Source organism: Bos indicus, chromosome 1, assembly GCF_029378745.1.
Source record: "Bos indicus isolate NIAB-ARS_2022 breed Sahiwal x Tharparkar chromosome 1, NIAB-ARS_B.indTharparkar_mat_pri_1.0, whole genome shotgun sequence".
Classification (NCBI taxonomy): Eukaryota; Metazoa; Chordata; class Mammalia; order Artiodactyla; family Bovidae; genus Bos; species Bos indicus.
This window is the reverse complement of record NC_091760.1, coordinates 90,459,090-90,480,090: the sequence shown is the minus strand read 5'-3', so window position 1 is coordinate 90,480,090 and position 21,001 is coordinate 90,459,090. Positions and strand designations below refer to the sequence as shown.

Here is a 21,001-nt window from a genome sequence, read left to right as displayed (position 1 = left end):
ACAAAGAAAGACAAAAAAAAGAAAAATATTTCCCCATAAATATATAATGGGAACCATCAAAAGAATCAAAACACAAGTTCTTAACATTGTTGTCTCTGAGGACAGGGATACTAAAGAAGTCCCCCCACCTTTTTTTCACTTTATTATATGCATTCCTCATTGTCGTTGTTGTGTCACTCAGTTGTGTCCAACTCTGTGTGACCCCATGGACTGTAGCCTGCCAGGCTCCTCTGCCCATGTGATTTCCCAGGCAAGAATAATGGAGTAGGTTGTCATTTCCTTCTCCAGAGGATCTTCCCAACCCAGGAATTAAACCCCCATCTCCTACCTGGCAAGCAGATTCCACCACTGAGCCACCTGGGAAGCCCCATGAATTCTTACTTCCAAGGTATTTTTTTTTAAAGCACTGAAATTTCTGATTTTCTAAGTCATCCAAAGCCAGAAAATTAAATTCCCGTCATGTAAATAACAAATATTAACTATACACATGTCTTTTGTACACCCCCATCACTGGTAATTTGATAATTTAATAAGATTTAATATAAATTTTATGTAGAAAATTTTTAAGTATTTACCAATGTTTTAAAATTTAACTGCTAGTACAGAATAACTTATAAATTTGATGGTTTTTATTAAAGGAAATTAAATGTCCTTTCCAATTAAACCTAAAAACCTGGTCATGGAATTTTTTTCCAAAGTCATGAACAGACTGCTAGACAAAATCAAAATATGACTTGTCATATTCCCCTTTCACTGATCAAAGCAAAGCCCATAATCAAAGGGGGAAGGAGAAACAGAGTAAGTAGAAAGACTTTAGGGAAATTTTAGAAGAATCCATTTGTGATTTCTCTTTTTATTGGGCTTAATTCATAATTAATTATTACTGGGATTAATTATGCATTATGCTGTGAAATACCGAATTTCTTCACTCATTTGATTACCATGAGTTGAGTGCCTACTGTAAGCCAGGATCATTTCCAATGATAAAAACAGAGCAGTAAAGAAAATTCCCTTAAGTTTATATTTTAGTAAAAGAAGAAGAGAACAAATAATTATGAGTACGTTATAATATATGGGGACTGTCTTGTCTCAGTTTCTAAAAACAAGAGTAAATACTTAGTTTTAGCACTGTAACCATTCAGGTTCACTGACTGCAAATACAAGAAAGAAACTCCAGAAAACAGGATTTACTGAAATCATTAGCTCAGAAAAACCTGGATAGTCAGATTTTGAAATAAAGAAACCACAGCAGTTTTATGGATCAAGAATATTCCCACTCAGCCCAATTAAGTTTGTTCCTGGAATTTGTTTCAACAACTTGTGGTCAAATACGGTCCCATGGCTCTTCTATTCCCAATGAATGACTGGATTCACACATAATTAAGACTCCCATTGATTTTATTTATAGGTAGGTAAATAAACAGAAATGAGTGGAGGGTGAAAGGTTATCAATCCTGAGGCAGAGAGATCTACAAAGAACAATTATTTGTATACCATTTCTCCTGCCACAGGACGGGACTGTTGAAATCTGCTCTAAATAGACAATCTCACGCACTGCGTCGTGATGTGCTGCTGGTTTACCTCTCAGTTCAGGCGACAGCACTGGCTACCAACTTTGAGGATTATTTTAGTTTACTTCCAAAACCATTTATTGTTCCTGCAGCATCAACAGAAGCTCCAAAATCAACTGACGTGCACAAACATTCCAAAAATCTCCTTGGGCCTGTATTTCAACCTCTCGCATTTTCTTCCAGGTCATTTTATTTGCAGTGTTTTGTCCTTGCCCTTTCCTTCCATTAAGTCTTGGTATTTCTAACACCAAATTTCTGGAAGGAGAGGATTGAGGACTCTCCTCTACAACAAAAAGACCCTAGGCTCCCTAAGCAAACAATCCACAAACCATCATTCCAAAATGCGGCATAAGGTGAATCTAGTTATATTCCAATACATATCTCACCAAACTTCATTTAAATAACTGAGAGGGCCATTTTCCTACTCCACAACTCTAAATGCCAACATCCTACTTACAGGGCCTAGACCAGACAACCTCAGTTTCTCACTGCTTTCCAACATGCATCCCTTCTTATTCTGTGATAGACTAGGTTTATTCTCAATGGTGCCCTCTTTAATTTAGTATGCTTATTCTAACAGCTTCCACTTTCCTTCTTGTCCCATCCAGAGCCTATCCATTTTTCAAGATCCAGCTCGATTCCTTCCTGCTCAAAGTCCTTCCTTAATATTCCTACCTATCAGTGATGTTCCTCCTCTCGGAAGAACACTGATATACAAGTCATTTTACAGTGCTGGAAAATACAGCCCAGACAGATGAAGTGATCTACCCCAATTTAAACAACAAGTCAAAGACAGAAAAGTGAAAGTGAAGTCACTCAGTCCTGTAGCCCAACAGGCTCCTCCCTCCATGGGATTTTCCAGGCAAGAATACTGGAGTGGGTTACCATTTCCTTCTCCAGGGGATCTTCCCGACCCAGGGATCGAACCCAGGTCTCCCGCATTGCAGGCAGATGCTTTAACCTCTGAGCCACCAGGGAAGCCCCAAAAACAGAAGCTGGAATATAATCCAGGTCTTTAAACTCAAAAGACTAAGGTTTATCATTAGTTCTTGCAATCTTCTCACTCTAATCTTACTTCCCACGCTAATCTTACCATATTGCTTCACCCTTAAAAATTTCTCATGGATTCTCTACAGATCACAGGTCAAGTGTAATCTTCTTTAATGTTTCTTTTTGACAGCTCTAATTCATATTAATTTCCCTCTTTTCCAAATCTACTGCATTTAAATCAGTATCTCACAATATAGCAACTTTTTACTCCACATATGTTATCTCATTTAATCCCCAGAACAATTTGAAAAGGCAGGAATATATTTGTCACCTTTACAAACGGCCCTAAGATGTTAAGATGCTTACATTCAAACAATTACAGTAGCTCCTCCACCAAGAGCTGCTATTTAGAACTATGTCACCACCTCCAAAGTATATGCTCTTTAAATACAACGTATTTCTTTTTTGTTTTCCTTCTCACCACACACACATAGAGTGGAAATTATGCTGAGATGACAGATAAGCAATTCTTTCTTTGTAACTAGAACTCAGACTCTTAATTTTTGATCCAGAATTCTTTCAATTATAACCGATAGCTTTTGCTTGTTAAAGGATTTCATCCTTTTCTTTAAAACCACAGTCAACATAATCTGAACCCGTTTCTGAGGAAGCAAACCCAAACTGAGGAATATTCTTCACAACTGTCAATGTCAATATAGTAAGACACAAAGAAAGTCTGAGGCCAGACTAAAGATTAGTCAGTGTGTGATCTTGGACTAGATCCTGTATCAGAGTAAACAAGTGTTAGAAAGATCATTTCAACAATTAGCAATATTTGAACATGAAACACATTAAGTAACAGTATGTATCAATATCAATACCCCTAAATTAGACCATCGCACTATGGTTACTGTAACAGGAGAATGTACTTGTTCTTAAGAAATACATACAAGCACTGAGAGATAAAAAATCACGATGTGCAACTCTTATTCTCAAATGGTTCAGCTAAAGTAAGAATAATGAGAATAAAAAATAATGATAAAAGAGACGATGAATAATAATATAAAACAGAATGTACAAAAATGTCCAAAGCTGGTAAATCTATTTGAAAGGTATACAAGAGTTCAAATTTACAGAAAAGGTGAAAAAAGATATTACTGAGAGAGGAATGGATGGGCATATTCCAATATTTTCTGGGAAGGCCCAGATAACTCGTATTTTAGGTTTGGGGGGCCTTCGGGTCCCTGTCACAATTACTCAGTGCTGTCACTGTAGCACAAAGACAGCCTACAGACAACAACATAGACAAATGGGCTTAGTGTGTTTCAACAAAACTTTGTTTACAAAAAAGCAGGCCTTAGTTTTGCTGACCCTTGATACAGATGCAAAAGACTGGCCATGTGGTGGTAAATGTTGGGAACTGTGCAACAGGAACGCAAAATTCACTGCATTTTCTCTTACATGTTTTGACATTTTTCATAATAAAGATTTAAAAACAAAGCCCTTCACCGAGAAATCTTCCTATATGTCAATCTCTTCCTTCCCTTTCACAGCCTACCTCCTGCAGAGGAAAAGTCACAACTGATGTATTAATTTTCTCTTTAAATTCTAAACTCCCTGATGAAAGGGTCTAATCTGATTATTAACATAAATCTGGTGGTCTAACAGGACGATGGATCACCGTTCATCTCTGGCTCTGAACACAAGTCTCTGCTTGGCACATGGGAGAGGAGACTGTTTCTGTGAGGTATAAGGAAGGCAAGCCTGGTTGTGGTACAGAGCACACTGGCAGCTGTAGATGCCTTGACAGAGGCTACCACTGTGCATGTTGGACACACTTTTAGATTTTACTAGATTTTTCTTGCTAAAGAAATAAAATTGGTGGAAGCTGCAACTAATTAAGAACCTCAGATTACTAGAAACCTAGAAAAACACAGGGTTTGAAGCAATTAAAAGAACCATCCTTGTTCCCCATCCCACAGATGGAAGAAATGGGGGTAATTCCAGCATTCTAATTAATAAATGTGAAGTCAAAACCATGAAGCATGTGGAAAAACTACAGCAACATTAATAAGCAAACTTTTATTCTATTAAGAGAAGACATACTTAAAATATATCTGTACAATGTTGACAAATTAACCAAAATTCTGCTTCTGAGCACTACTGTCAAATGTACTTATTCCAAAATATTGTCTCTTAAGTAAAGTACATTCTATTAGGTGATATAGGGTATACAACAATTCAAATATTTCCCCCTCCTCTAAAACAAGATACACGAAGACATTAACTGCTATACAAAACACATGTGGTGAACACTATAAGCCTGTGTGTCAAGGCATCTAGAACTGTTATTAAGAACATCACTCCAAGCAGGGGTAAAGGAAGAAGTGAGATGACAGAATGGAGAGAACATCAAAAAGTTCAACATATTCCCTGGAAACTGCTAAGTACTAATCAAAAGCCCTTAATACTCTCATGAGATCAGCCTCTAACACAGATGTCAAATTTGGCTCTATATACTATAATTTGAACTCTTGTGCACTTGAAGAAGTCAAGACCTCTGACCTGAAATGTTAGAACATAAAATACTGCAAGTCCACCAATAGTAAAGCCACACTGTTGGAAATTCAATTTTGCGGGGCTAGCTTTCATATTGCTATTACAGTCAAGTTTGAGGAAAAGCAGAGCTTTAGGATCAATGGCTCCGGTCTAACAGAGGTAAACAGGCTGTTGCAAAGAGCAACAGGTTCTTTAAATACGTGGCAGTAGCCTGAATCAAGCACAGATCATCACATATGTGCAGGAAAAACTGGTGGTCAGGTATCTATCTTTTCGAGCTCTTTTGCAAATAACAAATAATTAGCATCCACATCTTCACCTTCCAATTCCAATAGCATTTCTTAAATTGCAATACAGCTAACTCTTCCCTGGTGGCTCAGATGGTAAAGAATTTGCCACAATGCAGGAGATCCAGGTTCAATCCCTGGGTTGGGTAGATCCCCTGGATAAGGGAATGGCAACCCACTCCAATATTCTTGCCTAGAGAATCCCCCGGACAGAGGAGCCTGGTGGGCTACAGTCCATGGGGTGGCAAAGCGTAGAACAGGGCTGAGTGACTTAACACTTTCACTTTCACTACTTGAGTGTAGGGTACTATTTAATACAGTGAATTCCTCTCTAATAAATTAAGCTAAGTGAAAGTGAAAGTGAAGTCGCTCAGTCGTGTCGGACTCTTTGTGACCCCATGGACTGTAGCCCACCAGGCTCCTCCATCCATGGGATTCTCCAGGCAAGAGCAGTGGAGTGGGGTGCCATTTCCTCCTCCAGGGGATCTTCCCAACCCAGGGATTGAACCCAGGTCTGCCACACTGCAGGCAGACGCTTTACCCTCTGAGCCACCAGGGAAGAAAAAATTAAGCTAAGAGTGCTGTTAAACATTACAAGAAGTCAACCATAGGAAAATATCAGGTTGTGCAATATTTCCTACACATACTATTCCATACTTCACATTTATGTCTTATAGCTATAAAGTGAGAAAAAGTGAAATCTTTTTTATTAACTTGTGGAGTCACAGAAACCTGTAAACAGTAACAATCTTCAGGAGGGCCATTCAAAAGCAGGCAAAGGAAATGAAAATCTTGACAGTATACTTTAATTCAGTTCAGTTCAGTTGCTCAGTCATGTCTGACTCTTTGCAACCCCACACATAGACTGCAGCACATCAGGCTTTCCTGTCCATCACCAACTCCCAGAGCTTGCTCAAACTCATATTTGAAAAGTCTTTTCTTAATGTATAAGTAGGTTCAGGAAAAAAATTCATATACATGAAAAACAGTATTTTTACTTTAATTTTTTAACATCCAAATAATTTTCTATTGGGATATAGTCAATTAACCACATTGTGATAGTTTTAGGTGAACAGTGAGGGTACTCAGCCATACATATACATGTATCCATTCTTCCCCAAGCTCCCCTCCCATCCAGGCTGGCACATAACACTGAGCAGAGTTCCATGTGCCATAATATAGGTTTTTGTTGGTTATCCATTTTAAATATAGCAGTGTGTACATGACCTTCCCAAAGTCCTCAACTATCCCTTCCCACTGGCAACCATATGTTCGCTTTCAAAGTCTGTGAGTCTCTTTCTCAAAACATTATTTTCACTTTCTTAAACATAAAAATACACACATTAATAAAAACTTCTAAATTTAAGTCTTAAAAAGTTACAGTTACATAAAATCTTCACTTTAATTGATTTGTACCAATTACACATTGAAGCAAACCTATACCAACATCACAGAAAGAAAGCTTTTATTTTAAGCCAATTTTTCCCAACCAAAATACAGGCTATTCTCAAAGTGAGAATTTTGGCACAGTCTTTAAAATAAAAGCCTGTAAAATGAGCAAACAAGATAAATGTTTAAAACATGAAACAGGCTAAGTTCAGTTTTTTCTATTTTAAAAGCCACTCCAAAATCTCACTTCAAAGAAATAAAGACACCTACTTTTTTCATGTTCTTAATTCTTATTTTCAGTTTGAGTCGTATCACTAAAAGGTCCTTAAATCATTCTGCCTAAAAGCCAGGTATTTAAATATATTTGCATCAATCAGCTTACATAACTAAGAGGTTTCTTTCAAACCTTACAACAAATGATTTAAATACACCTATCACAAAAGTACAAACAGGTACTAGTACATGTTCTCCTTCTCCTTAGGAGAACTCTCTTCTAATGCATCCTTCACAAAGTAACAGCATAAATTCCTCAATCAGGAAAGGTACCTTTTAGATTTTCCTGGAAGTTTAACAATGAAATTCCATTTACACTATCACAGTTTGCAGGTTTCTGAAATCTTGCGAACTTCAGTCCACAGTCAGTGAATCACCACTATGACAAATGGGATGGACTAACACTTTGATTTTCAGTTCTCACTAACTTTTCCCTCTTGCTATAGTGTCTCGTTCCCACTGTTCATTGTTTTCTCCAACAAGCTTAGTTAAGCCAAAAAAGAAAAGAATTAGCTCAAAAAGGGGATCAGTTTTCAGGATAATGCATAATAATGTTGGCTAACCAAATCCTTCAAGGCAATAATCTATTTTCACTCTCTCATTTTGCTATTTGACAGGAATGTGGAAACAGATGAACCCTGAAAAGAACAACCCTTCATAAATACGAAAGCAAAGTAGAAGAGAAAAATGGAAATTCTTCAACAACCTTTGTTCCACGCAGAAATCCATTCTGTCAATTTAAGGACAAAATAACTCAACCTCTGCTTGAGTTCCTTCAATGGTGAGTGCTTTCATGTGAGGGTGCCCATTTTACTAAAGTATTAGCTCAGACTGTTACAAAGTTCTTTCCTCTCTAGCATTCAAATGCATCTACCTGTAACTTCTACTTAGGGCCTCTGCTGCTGCTACTGCTGCTAAGTGGCGTCAGTGGTGTCCGACTCTGTGCGACCCCATACACGGCAGCCCACCAGGCTCCCCCGTCCCTGGGATTCTCCAGGCAAGAACACTGGAGTGAGCTGCCATTTCCTTCTCCAATGCATGAAAGTGAAAAGCCTCTAGAGCTACACAAAACAAGCTTTTAACCTGCTCTAAATGAAAACCTTAGGTACTGGAAGGACTTTCTCTCAGTCTCATTCCCAAGTGTTCTATTTCCCATTTTAAAAAATTGTGATGTAACAATTACAAAAGCTGCTCCAGTTTGTGTCCTTCTAAAAATATGACTCCTACGATGAAACACAGTGCTTTTATTTACAGCAGTTTTTCTTCAATACTTAGTGAATTTGTTCTTATTTTAGACAACAGGAATGACAGCAGTCAGTAATAATAGACAACGGGATGACAGCAGTCAGTAAAACTCAATCTCTTAAACCACGAATAAGATCTAGGAAGTACAGATAAAAATTCACAAAATATTAATAATCAATATTCTGTAATAACCTAAGTGGGAAAAAAAATTTGAAAAAGAATCAGATCAGATCAGATCAGTCACTCAGTCGTATCCGACTCTTTGTGACCCCATGAATTGCAGCACGCCAGGCCTCCCTGTCCATCACCAACTCCCGGAGTTCACTCAGACTCACTCTTGATGAAAGTGAAAGTGGAGAATGAAAAAGTTGGCTTAAAGCTCAACATTCAGAAAACGAAGATCATGGCATCTAGTCCCACCACTTCATGGGAAATAGATGGGGAAACAGTGTCAGACTTTATTTTTCTGGGCTCCAAAATCACTACAGATGGTGACTGCAGCCATGAAATTAAAAGATGCTTACCCCTTGGAAGGAAAGTTATGACCAACCTAGATAGCATATTCAAAAGCAGGGACATTACTTTGCCAACAAAGGTTCGTCTAGTCAAGGCTATGGTTTTTCCTGTGGTCATGTATGGATGTGAGAGTGGGACTGTGAAGAAGGCTGAGCGCCGAAGAATTGATGCTTTTGAACTGTGGTGTTGGAGAAGACTCTTGAGAGTCCCTTGGACTGCAAGGAGATCCAACCAGTCCATTCTGAAGGAGATCAGCCCTGGGATTTCTTTGGAAGGAATGATGCTAAAGCTGAAACTATAGGTACATGTATATGTATAATTGAAATGAACACAACACTGTTAGTCAACAATACTCCAATATAAAATAATTCTTTTTTTAAAAATTCACAAAAATCTGTCATTGTAACAAATGGATGCTGAGACAACTGAATATACACATGCAAAAGAATGAGGCTAAAACCCTACTTCCTATCACATAAAAATCAGTTTAAAATCGATCAGAGACCTGAGTGACATTAGATTTAAGCAATGGTTTCTTAGAGATTATACTTAAAGCAGAAGTAACAAAAGGAAAGAAAGTTAACTGCCATCAAGAAAATTTGAAACTTTTTTGCTTCAAAGAAACACAATTTAAAAAAAAATAATAATAAGGTTATCAACAACAAAAGCCCCAGTAATAATGGTTATCAAGGATGTGTATAAGCAGTAAACCTCACACACTGCTGGTGTGAATATAAAATGCAGTCACTTTTAAAAATTCTGGCATTTCCTCAATTATTAGCATTTCATTTGAAATAATGAATTATTAGAAAATTTTTTTAAAAACAAAAATTTCAAAAAGATTCTTAGTATAAAATTGATGTGTCATTAAAAGATTTCATAAAAATAAAAAACTTTACCAAGATATGTTTCCTTTCTATATGGTACTTACCAATGACTACAATGACCCATTTGCAAGTGTCTTTATACTTATTCCTGACAATTTAAAAAATTCACTAAATTCTTCAGTTACTAGATTTTCAAATTTTTAAGATTAAAAAAAAACATTATCCCTTACACTGACAAGAGATTTTATAATCAAATAGTTAAGTTGGAGAGCAATGACTTGTAATCAAAGTTTAGTATGGGTGATTAAAAATAATAGCTTCTAGAGGAAGACCATTTATTTACCAAAAAGTATACGCAAAATACATCACGCAAAATGCTGGGCTCGATGAAGCACAAGCTGGAATCAAGACTGCCATGAGAAATATCAATAACCTCAGAGATGCAACACCACCCTTATGGCAGAAAGCAAAAAAGAACTAAAGAAGAACTAAAGAGCCTCTTGAGGAAAGTGAAAGAGGAGAGTGAAAAAGTTGGCTTAAAAATCAACATTCAGAAAATGAAGATCATGGCATCTGGTCCCATCACTTCATGGAAAATAGATGGGGAACAATGGAAACAGTGAGAGACCATTTCTTTGGGCTCCAAAATCACTACAGATGGTGACTGTAGCCATGAAATTAAAAGCCGCTTGTTCCTTGGATGAGAAGCTATGACCAACTTAGACAGGATACTAAAAAGCAGAGACATTACTTTACCAAAAAAGGTCCGTCTAGTCAAAGCTATGGTTTTTCCAGTAGCCATGTATGGACGTGAGAGGTGGGACTATAAAGAAAGTTGAGCGCCAAAGAATTGATGCTTTTGAACTGTGGTGTTGCAGAAGACTCTTGAGAGTCTCTTGGACTGCAAGGAGATCAAACCAGTCAATCCTAAAGGAAATCAGTCCTGAATATTCACTGGAAGGACTGATCCTGAAGCTCCAATACTTTGGCCACCTGATGCAAAGAACTGACTCACTGGAAAAGACTTGATGCTGAAAAAGACTGAAGGCAGGAGGAGAAGGGGACGACAGGATGAGATGGTTGGATGGCATCACCAACACAATGGACAATGAGTTTGAGTAGGCTCCAGGAGTTGGTGATGGACAGGGAAGCCTGGCGTGCTGCAGTCCATGGGGTTGCAAAGAGTCAGACACAACTGAACAAGTGAACTTAAGCTCTACCCAATAAAGCTGATACAGATACTGCATTTTCCCCCACAAATTATGAATAGTAAATGCTTGGTTCTCTCAAAACAAGAAAATACTCATAAAGCCAAGATTGCTGGGTACCCTCCTTCCTCATCCCCAACTTCATGATTCAACTGCTAGGCCTGGGACAAGACCAGGGATTTGCATTTCTTACAAGTTATCAAAAGATGCTGATGCTGTCAGAGGCCTACTACATGATCCTGAATCATATTAACAATATTCTGCTGAGAACAAAAATTGGTAATGTTTATGATCCAATGATCATTTGTCAAACATCTTTTACCAAACAATCAGTACATGCTTCCATTAACATGCCCATGAAGTATCTTTCAAGCCTTTGCTCAGCTATTCTGCATCCATGAAGTCTTTGATTCTCCTGATGGGAAATAATTGCTTACTCCTTTGAATCCAAGTCCTTTCTTGTAACACCCATAAAATAACGATTATCAGCTTTATTTAGTTTTAGCTCTAGACAAATAATTAGTATTATTTGTCTAGCTATTTATATTCAAGACTTATACCATCTATTAAACTAAATTTCATGGTAGCCAACAGCTCTTCAAGAGTTCTCAGCACAGGCTCTCCAAAAATACTGAATAAAAACATGTTCAGTAAATAATCAGAATCAATATTTTTCATTTAATCTCTGGAAAAGAGGAAGACATAGTATGTAAGCTTTTATAGAGACATGAATTGAAAACCAAATCTTTTTCAAATGACTGTACATAATGCTAAATTATAATACTTAACAATTTAGGCACAAGATTAGGAGTAAGAACATTGGACCAGAGTCTCAAAACCTAGCTTCAACAGAAACTTAACAATATAACCCTTGAGTTGGTCAATTAACCTACTCTGCTCATAAAATGTATTCATAAAATGTATTCACAATCCAAAATCAGACTATATGCTTTCAACATGAAATGTGCCAAAGACAGATTAAAATCTGTATATACCTGCTGTCCAAGTTCAATTATGTTATATTGTTTATATTAAAAGTATCTTTTATGGCACCTGACCTATATAAACAAACTCTGCTTGTATACATGGTGGTTTAGTCGCTAAGTCGTGCCCAACTCTTGAGGCCCCATGGTCTGTCTGTAGCCTGCCGGGCTCCTCTGTCCATGGGGTTCTCCAGGCAAGAACACTGGAGTGGGCTGCCATTTCCTTCTCCAGGGGATCTTCCCGACCCAGGAATTGAAGCTGTCTCCTGTATTGCAGGCAGATTCTTAACTGACTGAACTACAAAGGAAGTTCCCACCAATTACCTTGAAAACAAGAATCATTCCTATGGTATCTCCAACATCAGAGAACATCACAGAACATAGCAAAGAATTTAGCAACACTTTCATGTTCTGTTATCTGAATTTTCAGCATGAGTTATAATTCTATATTTTTATATAACTCCAATGTATTATCTTTCATCTGTTTACCCAACTTTAGCCGACTATGAGCTCCTTCAAGAGAAAAAGTGGACCCAAGTGTTATTCATACCCCAATGCCTAACACAGAACCTAGTAAACAGCAGGTGCTTAAGAAATACACAAAAGCACTGTCTTTCATGATCTCACATATTCTTCTTCAAATAAGTGTGTAAGACTATTAGTATCTACACTAGCAATTTAGAGAAGAAATGAGATCCAAAGCAGTTCCAGCAACTCAAGTCCTAAATACAAGAAAAGCATACCATATTTAGAATCCTATCTATGATGAACTTCAAGATCAGAACAACAAAGGGATCACTTTCTGAAACTTATCAGGTCAATTTAAGGAGTTTTGGAGGGACAGGAAGGCTTTCCCAGATGGTGCAGTGGCAAAGAATGCACCTGCAATGCAGGAAGACTCCGGTTCAATTCCTGGGTTGGAAAGAGATCTCCTGGAGTAGGAAATGGCAACCTGCTCCAGTATTCTTGCCTGGAGAATCTCATGGACAGAGGAGCCTGGCGGGCTACAGTCCATAGGGTTGCAAAGAGTTGGACACAACCGAGCAGATACATACAGAGGGAGAGGAAGGGCTGTTTAAACACACGCAGGCAGTCTTCACTTTGTCCAGTAGTGTGGGACCATAAAAATGACTTAGATGAAATCAAGCCAACTAACCTTAATCTGGGGGAACTGTTGGATGACCTTTTAAAACTGTCAGTTATATAAGAGGATAAAATATAGGAGAACTAATACTCAGTACATTCTAATTCAAAAAATGAGAACAACTGTGAACCAAAGTGCTTTATTTGCCTATAAATAAACTTATCCAGTAGTTTGAATAGCACTTGTCTCCTCTAATGGTATAACTTACAATACAGAGGGAGAGCATCTTTTACATTTTATACATCTTGGGAAACTGCCATACCCTTGTCTAAATTGGGACCAGCTTCTAACATTTTATCCCCTGCACTTTCAATGTTAAAAGAGTCCCATTAGTGTGATGATTCTGCCAGCATCACTTCCTCTGGACATCGCCCTTTTCAGCACAACCACTTTCCCTCATTTATTCATAAGTCTGCCTTCATTAAGCTCCTCTCACTGCAAATCCAGAGTCTCTAGAATGGTGGCAACATTCTTTTCTTCTGTAACTCCATTTACATCTGACTCAAATATCACTTTCAGAGCTATCACTTTTCATTTCCTTATTGTACTTTCATTTTTATTGACATTAAGGTGTGGCTTAATAAAAGTTCTGTGATGTTCGGAAGACAGTAAGTAGATTTACTGAGGAAAACAAGTAAGGAGTATTATGGAGGGAAATGTTTAATGGCCATAAAAATTAATTAGGTTATGTAATTTTAAAAAAATCTACATGCCAAAACCATCCTATGCAAAATTAAAAGGTATGATTAACTGAAAAAAAGTTACATTTCCCAGATAAAAAATTAACTTCCTTCATATATAAAAAGATCTTTAAGGAAATGACCCTCCATTCAGAATGTAGGAAACAAACAGCTTACAGAAAACAAAAATTTTAAAGCCTGAAACATGAAAGGATGCTCCTAAAAATTTAAAGTTTGAAACATGAAAAGACATGTCCTGTAAGAGAAATGTAATTAAGAGTTCACCAAGAACTTCTGATGAAACCTGGATAAAACTCAGATATAATGCTGAACAAGCTATAAACAAGGACACTTACTGTATGATTTATATGAAGTATGAAAAAAATGAATTGATACTATAAGTCAAGATGACATTCACCTTTCCATAGGCTGGGGCCAAAAAGAGGAAGGAGGGAAAAAAGGTAAAACAGTGTACTAATATACAATATTTTAGAGGGAAAAAGTTGAGAGAAAGTATATTATTATTTGTATATAACATCATCTCTGGAAGGACATATAAGAAAATGAGAACACTGGTTCCTCCAAGGAGGGGAACCAAGTAGTTGCAGGAAGATTTTTCCATGTATATACTTTGGCAAAATTTAAACCTTGAGCCATGTAAAATGTTTAAATCTTCAAAATGATGACACTAAAAAATGGTTACCTGAAAGAGAAGCAAAAATAGGAACCCATAGAGAGATTACCAGAGCCTAGATTAAAATAATTGCTCATCACTTCTCAGAGAAAGACTATCTAGAAATGTTTTAAAAGGAAAAGGCCACAATATTTGGGATTTAGATATACTGTGAAATTAGTTAAATTACTGCAGATTATTGTGAGGTCCGCAATACAATAGCAATAGGAAAGTATGTTTCTGAGAACAAACAGAATTTATTTAGCAAAATAGGGATGTTCAATCTCAACATTATCTTTTTGACATGAATCCAAATGAGAGAGATGAGACAGTTCTAAATACTTAAGTAGAAAGGAAACAGAAAGAAAGAGACTAGACAGAGCCCCAGAAGCTATGTTTAATAAGGAATCAGCAAACTGTAAAGGGCAGAACATTGAATTTTTTTATATTCACACCACATAAAACGTTATGGTCGTGAGCATCCACTAAAATGTTCTTGCTATCTTCTACTTCTACTGCCTTGTACAATAAGAACTCTGGTTTGGGAGCCCCAGAGATCTAGATCCAAATCTAGCTCTGCCTGGTCATTACTAAGAACAAGTCTGAGCACGGCACTTCTGAGCCTCAGCTCCTACTTGTTTAAAATCAGGATATTACCACCTACACCTTGTAGTATTCTCATAAGGGTTAGAGAGAATGCATTTAAAAATAAAAATCAAATAACAACAAACTTTAGCACAATGTCTGGTGAATAAAAGGCACAAAAAAAAGGGGGGGGGGCGGCATTTATTATTGCCTCCTCTGCATGTAAAAATAATGTAATTCTTTTTACAGTGTGTGCTAAGTCACTTCAGTCATGTCTGACACTTTGTGACACTGTGGACTGTAGCCTGCCAGGCTCCTCTGTCCATGGGATTCTCTAGGCAAGAAAAGAATACTGAAATGGGTTGCCACGCCCTCCTCCCGGGGATCTTCTCTACCCAGGGATCGAACCCACATCTCTTGTGTCTCCTGCATTGGCAGGCGCGTTCTTTACCACGAGCGCCACCTGGGAACCTTTTTACAGGAGACGGTTCGATTTTTTTGTGTCTAGGACACATGACAACAAACAAAAAAGGAAACTATTTTATTTGCCTAGACACAAAGACCCTTCATGATTAAGGAAGAAGAAGGGGAAGAGAATCACACTCACTTTTATACCCATTCCTTCTCATTAATCACTGCTTCCAGCCCTCAGTACTGCATGAAGTGCCTGGTCCTTCCCAAGACACTAAGGTCCCAAACTTAGAAGAAGGAAAAAAGAAAAAACCTAAATGGAAAAGGTACCTTTGGTCATTCCGAATATCCACTGTCAAATCTTAAACACTTTAAGGAAATCATTGACAACTTTCAATATAAATCCCTGCTGTAGAGGCCTTTATATTCCAGTGGAAGAGAAAGAAGGAAACATAAAAGCAGAAAGCATTCTGAGGGTTAATTTCAGCCACAGTATATTCCTAAAATAAGTTTCTTATATGGCAGCCACGCCTGGTCAGAGCACAAAACACAGAGACGCAGACATAGAGAACAGACTTATGGGCACAGAGGGGTCAGGAGAGGGTGGGACAAACTGAGAAAGCAGCACTGAAACATATTCATTACCATATGTAAAACAGATAGCTAGTGGTGGGAAGTTGCCATATGATGCAGGGAGCTCAACCTGATGGGACTGGGCAGGTAGGAGGGAGGTTTAAGAGGGAGGGAACATATAAGTATGTATACTTGTGGCTGATTCACATTGTTGTATGGCAGAAATCAACACAACACAACACTGTAAAGCAATTATCCTCCAATTAAAAAAAAATACACACAAAAAACAAACATACTGATTATTAGTAAGGTTGATTTGAAACTATGGGTACAGTAAGCTTTGAATTGTTTGTACCAGCAATGTTTATTGTTCATTGTTAACAGTGTGATTGATGGTTTGCACCTGGTTTTGGTAAGACCTCCAGAGAGCTCTGCCACTGGGGCTGGTTACATAGCACAAATATGCCTTTGTTGCCAACAGGATATGAGAAGTCCCAGCTGAGACTCCACTGTCGGTTCCCTAGTTCCAGGGTGCTTCGTGCACACGCACTGATCCTGACCTGAGAAAAAGCATATCTGGTATGATCTACAGAGGCAGGCCCACTGCAGTTCACGCTCAGCCTCTTCAGGTCCACTGCTGTGAGGCAAGCTGTGGCTGTAAAGCACAACCCTACCCCAGTGCAGGTGCTGTGCTACACCCTTTTACAGCAATAAACCACAGACTAATCAGCACCATCATTTCGGTCCCTTGAGTCTTCTTTAGCAATCAAACCCTGCCTAACCGCCACTATTAGGGGAACAGGTTAAAAACAGAAAAAATAACAAACGTAGTAACTGTGATGAAAAAAATAAAACAGAATGATCTGATAGTGAAATGCCATAAGAGGCACTGAGATTAGAGACTACAGCTGGGAAGGCGGCGGGCGGGGGTGTGTGTGGAGGGAAATATGAGTTAAATCCAAGCAAATGCTAACTAAGGGTGGGAGAATTCCAATAAAGTACATAGACTCTGGGATGAGAACAAGCTGGATGTAAGCAAAAGTGTGGTTCGATGGTGGTTAAGTAAGGGAAAAATGGTAGGAAATTAAATCAGATCAGAGGGCCTAATAAATGTGCATTTCAACTTTCTCACTGCCTCTATCTTTTTAAACAGTCCTTCACCCTCACTCCAACCTTTACAATGCCTCCAGAGTAAACTTTATAAAAGGTAAATATGGTCATATAATGTGGCATATTAAAATAAATGAATGTGAAATCCTGGGAATGACATTATATTTGCTTATTATCTCTCCTCTCATATCACATAGTTTCAAAATACCCTAAGGTTGAGTCACATATTTCCCCAGAATTCTGTTCACTTCTTTAAACCACACAGCATGCCCAGTATACATACTCTATGCAGGATAATGATTAAGAACCAGACACATCTTCTCTCTAGAGTTTGAAAAATATATATATACACCCCTCCACAAACACACACACACACACACAGTACTGGACATCTGTTGTTTTTGGCTGTAAGCATACAGTCTCCTTCTGGAACAACATCTAATTTTGCTTTAAAAACACAATACAGCTTCTACTGCGCCGAGTCCTGGTTGGATTTTCATTCAGCATATCTTGTCCTCCCCTGGCCAAAGAATGTAAACAATCAAAGCTAGGCAAATCAGATTCTCTTCTAGGTATCTGAATGTGAAGAGAGAAAAACTATATAGGAAAATAACTGCAGATTAGCAACTTCCGCCAAACCAGCTCATTGATTCCTATGACCCAGATCTCTTGCTCTTCAGGGTTTGTTTTTTTTTGCTTCATTCAACCACCACATATCATTTCTCTTTCTTTGCTTCAATTTCTGTTGCTTACAACTAAAATAGCCAGAAGTCAAGAAATCAAGAGTGTGACATAGGGTCAGCAGAAATCACACTGCAGCAGAAATCATAAAGAACAGTAGAGGAAAAACAGTAGAGGAAAAGCTGGTATCTAGTGGGAGACAAAACTGAGCTATAAAGGTAGAATACTGGACTTGGAGGCCCTGTGTTGCTGCTATTGAAGGGAAACATGAGAATTTAGTCCCTACGACTGTCATATTCTTCAAGATGTCCAATTATTCATGAAGTGAGAAAGTGGAAACAATTCGTTATGGTCAAAGCACAATTGCAACTTTCTGAAATGCTTGGCTTTGCAGCTTTAAAATGATTCCTGTTTTTCCTTTCCTCTTTTATGTATCAAATTTAACTGGAGCTAATTTGAGAGACCCTGTTCCTTGGGGAAAGAGAGGGCACACCTGTAATTTCCCAATGCGGACTTCCTTTAAGTTACTATACCTCTAATACGCTCCAGTAACATCCTTTTCATCCTGTAGGACAGTTACGCCTCTGTATTAATAAAATGTTATCTACTTCCCTAAAAGCAAGAACGTTTGAATCTCAATGCCTACTTAATAGGACAGATGGCATGTAATAAAAATAACCAAGATAATAATAAACCTTACAATTATTAAATATCTACATCATTCCTAGCACTGCTAGGCACTTTTCATTTATTTCCAATTCTCACAATCAAGGTAACAAAATATTATTATTTCCAGTTACAGCTGCAAAAACAGACTCAAAGGAAATTACCCAAAACTATTAAGCTAAAATTCCCTCAGTCTCTCAGAATCCAAACCCCTCCATCTTCCCACTTTTCCCAGAGACCAGGATTTAAACCAGAAAGTTTTTCAAACTGCAGGTTATAACCAATTATTAGATCATAAAATAAAGTTAATGGGTCATACTTTTTGTTAATGAAATAGATAATATGAGTGTATCACATCAAAGGCAAACACTTTGACACAACTCTGATTCCAGGGTTACACACTATACAAAGCAGCAATGTTAAATGTATGTCTCACTGTGGACCACAGACCAAAAGATTCTGAAAGCCATGTCAGAATGACTATACTCATTGTCATTATTACAGTTGTATGCACTGACACATCTCAAATTTTCATCAAAAGTCTGATGTTAAAAACATTTGGGCAATAAAATCCTTCACCCAATCTCAAAGACACTACCAAAGAGGAGGAGGGGGATGGGACGGGGTTTACAAAGTGTTAAGTGAAAAGTAGTATTTGGGACATAAGTATCATATTTTTCCCCCTCCAGCAGAGTATATGCTAAAACTACACTGAACACCCATACAAGACTCAAAGAACAAAAATGTTCTAGCTATTCTTATTCCTTTCCCCCAGGTTTTTACTAAATCATTTTCAAAAACACTTCCTTACTTTTTGCTGTGCTTCACTAGAGATATCAACACAATTTTATCCTTTTCCTGACCATCTTCATGAGTGACTGGATATTCTCCAATATACACTGTCTCTTTAAACAATATGTATATTCCCTAGTAGTCCAATGTTAAGACTTTGCCTTCCAATGCAGAGGATGCAGGTTCAGCCCCTGGTTGGGGAGCTAAGACCCACATGCCTAACCACCAGAAAACCAAAACCATATCCTAACAAATTCAATAAAGACTTTACAATTTAAAAAAAAAAAAAAAGATGACTTTACTCACATGTATAACCCTATATACTAAAAAAGGGTGGGGGGGGCATTCAGAAGGTGATGGCCAGCAGGGTCACTATGGTTATGCATGTTTTCTTCTACAACAGAATAGCAATGAGCATTACAACTTAGATGGAAAATTAAATATTCTTTACTACAGGGGGCCAGGGCCGGATGATTTAGTAAATCTTCTAAGGAACACTGAGAGAGAGATGTTGTTTAAGAATGTGTTTAACAACATCAGAAGACCCCCTGGAGAAGGAAATGGCAACCCACTCCAGTATTCTTGCCTGGGAAATCCCACGGACAGAGGAACATGGTGGGCTACAGTCTACGGAGTCGCAAAAGAGTCAGACAGGACTGAGCAACTAACACTTTTTTTTTTAAAGACTTCTCTACCTTTAAAAATTAGTCACAAATTGGCCAATTACAGTCGGAGGCAGTGGACTGAAATAGATGTCTCTCTCTCTTCTCCAGCCCAAGGTCCCCCTGAAATGACAGGAAAAAAATAATTATCTTTAAATGATAACACCGTTGCAGATCAAGAAAAGACATCACTGGACAATCATAAATTTTAAAGAATTCTGGGTATATAGAAATTATAATGGCAAGACTGGAATAAAAGAGGGAAAAAGGATGAAATCATATGTCAGACACTCAAGTCTTTTCCAGGACGAGAGAGAGAAATTCTAAGTTATAATCAAATTAATCACAACTCCCAGAAGGAGGAAACAATTAGGGGACTTCATCAGGGGGCTACATTACCCTACTCTGGACAGATGATCCCCTCCCCCCACTTTGTGAACTGAGATGCAAGGGGTGGCAGCTTCTGCCTTTAAGATAGAGCCAGGGAGCTGATCTCCATAAAGAAGGCATTTCTGCCTGGGTCAGGCTTCTTATGAGAGTAGCCAGATCTGAGGGAAAAGCAGAGCAGAAAGATGGAAGGACCATCAAGCTTCCAACACTAAGAGGGAAATAAAAGGGGAAAAAGGGAAAAGGCAAAGAAAAGAGGGGCAATGGAGCAATCTGAATACTATCTGAGTGAAATCTAAAAAAGTACTACTCCGCTGCATTACTTAAAGACTCCACAGTTATGCAGGCGAGAGGCACACTACCTTACCCACTCCTCAGCCACTCTCTCTCGGAGGGCTGGTCTGCTGGTCCACATCTAAGAATCTATCACCAAAACTACCACTCAACACAAAGGCCTGGTGGAGAAAGAACTACTTACTGAGGCAGACACACTTCAACCGCCAGTATCAGCCACGATTCCCCAAACATCTGAGAAAAACTTAACAGAATAAAAGAGGAGCAAGATGAACAGAGAGAAGAAAAATGTGTGTGTGTGTTGGGGGGCGGGGGTGGGGGTGGGGGGTGTAGTAATACACGGACAGGCAAAACTAAACACCAAATTACTTATCTATACTATAAGGCCGAAGAGATTTTCCCTTACAGGGAAGGGAAATTTACCTTACTTTCAAAGTAAAGGAAAACACACACAAAGATGGTAACTGTAAGAAAATAGAAAATGTGAATTAAAAT

The 21,001-nt window shown here is 38.1% G+C and overlaps 1 protein-coding gene and 1 long non-coding RNA gene across 5 annotated transcripts in view; one reads left to right on the top strand and one right to left on the bottom strand.

Moving 5' to 3' along the window:
* Positions 1 to 21,001, bottom strand: part of TBL1XR1 (TBL1X/Y related 1) — a 178,075-nt gene that overhangs the window by 108,299 nt on the left and 48,775 nt on the right. Inside the window, exon 1 of one of the 4 annotated variants that reach the window (XM_019959461.2) lies at positions 19,859 to 20,758. The exons of 2 other annotated variants lie outside the window; for them this stretch is intronic. The gene's annotated coding sequence lies outside the window, so the exon portion shown is untranslated. Of the gene's footprint in view, positions 1 to 19,858; positions 20,759 to 21,001 lie in introns of those variants that run through there. One more of the 4 variants, XM_070791726.1, reaches the window with a different exon arrangement.
* LOC139183669 (uncharacterized) lies at positions 235 to 16,639 on the top strand. Its single transcript, XR_011567267.1, has 3 exons — positions 235 to 388; positions 7,687 to 7,850; positions 16,396 to 16,639. It is a non-coding gene; the product is annotated as an uncharacterized lncRNA (long non-coding RNA).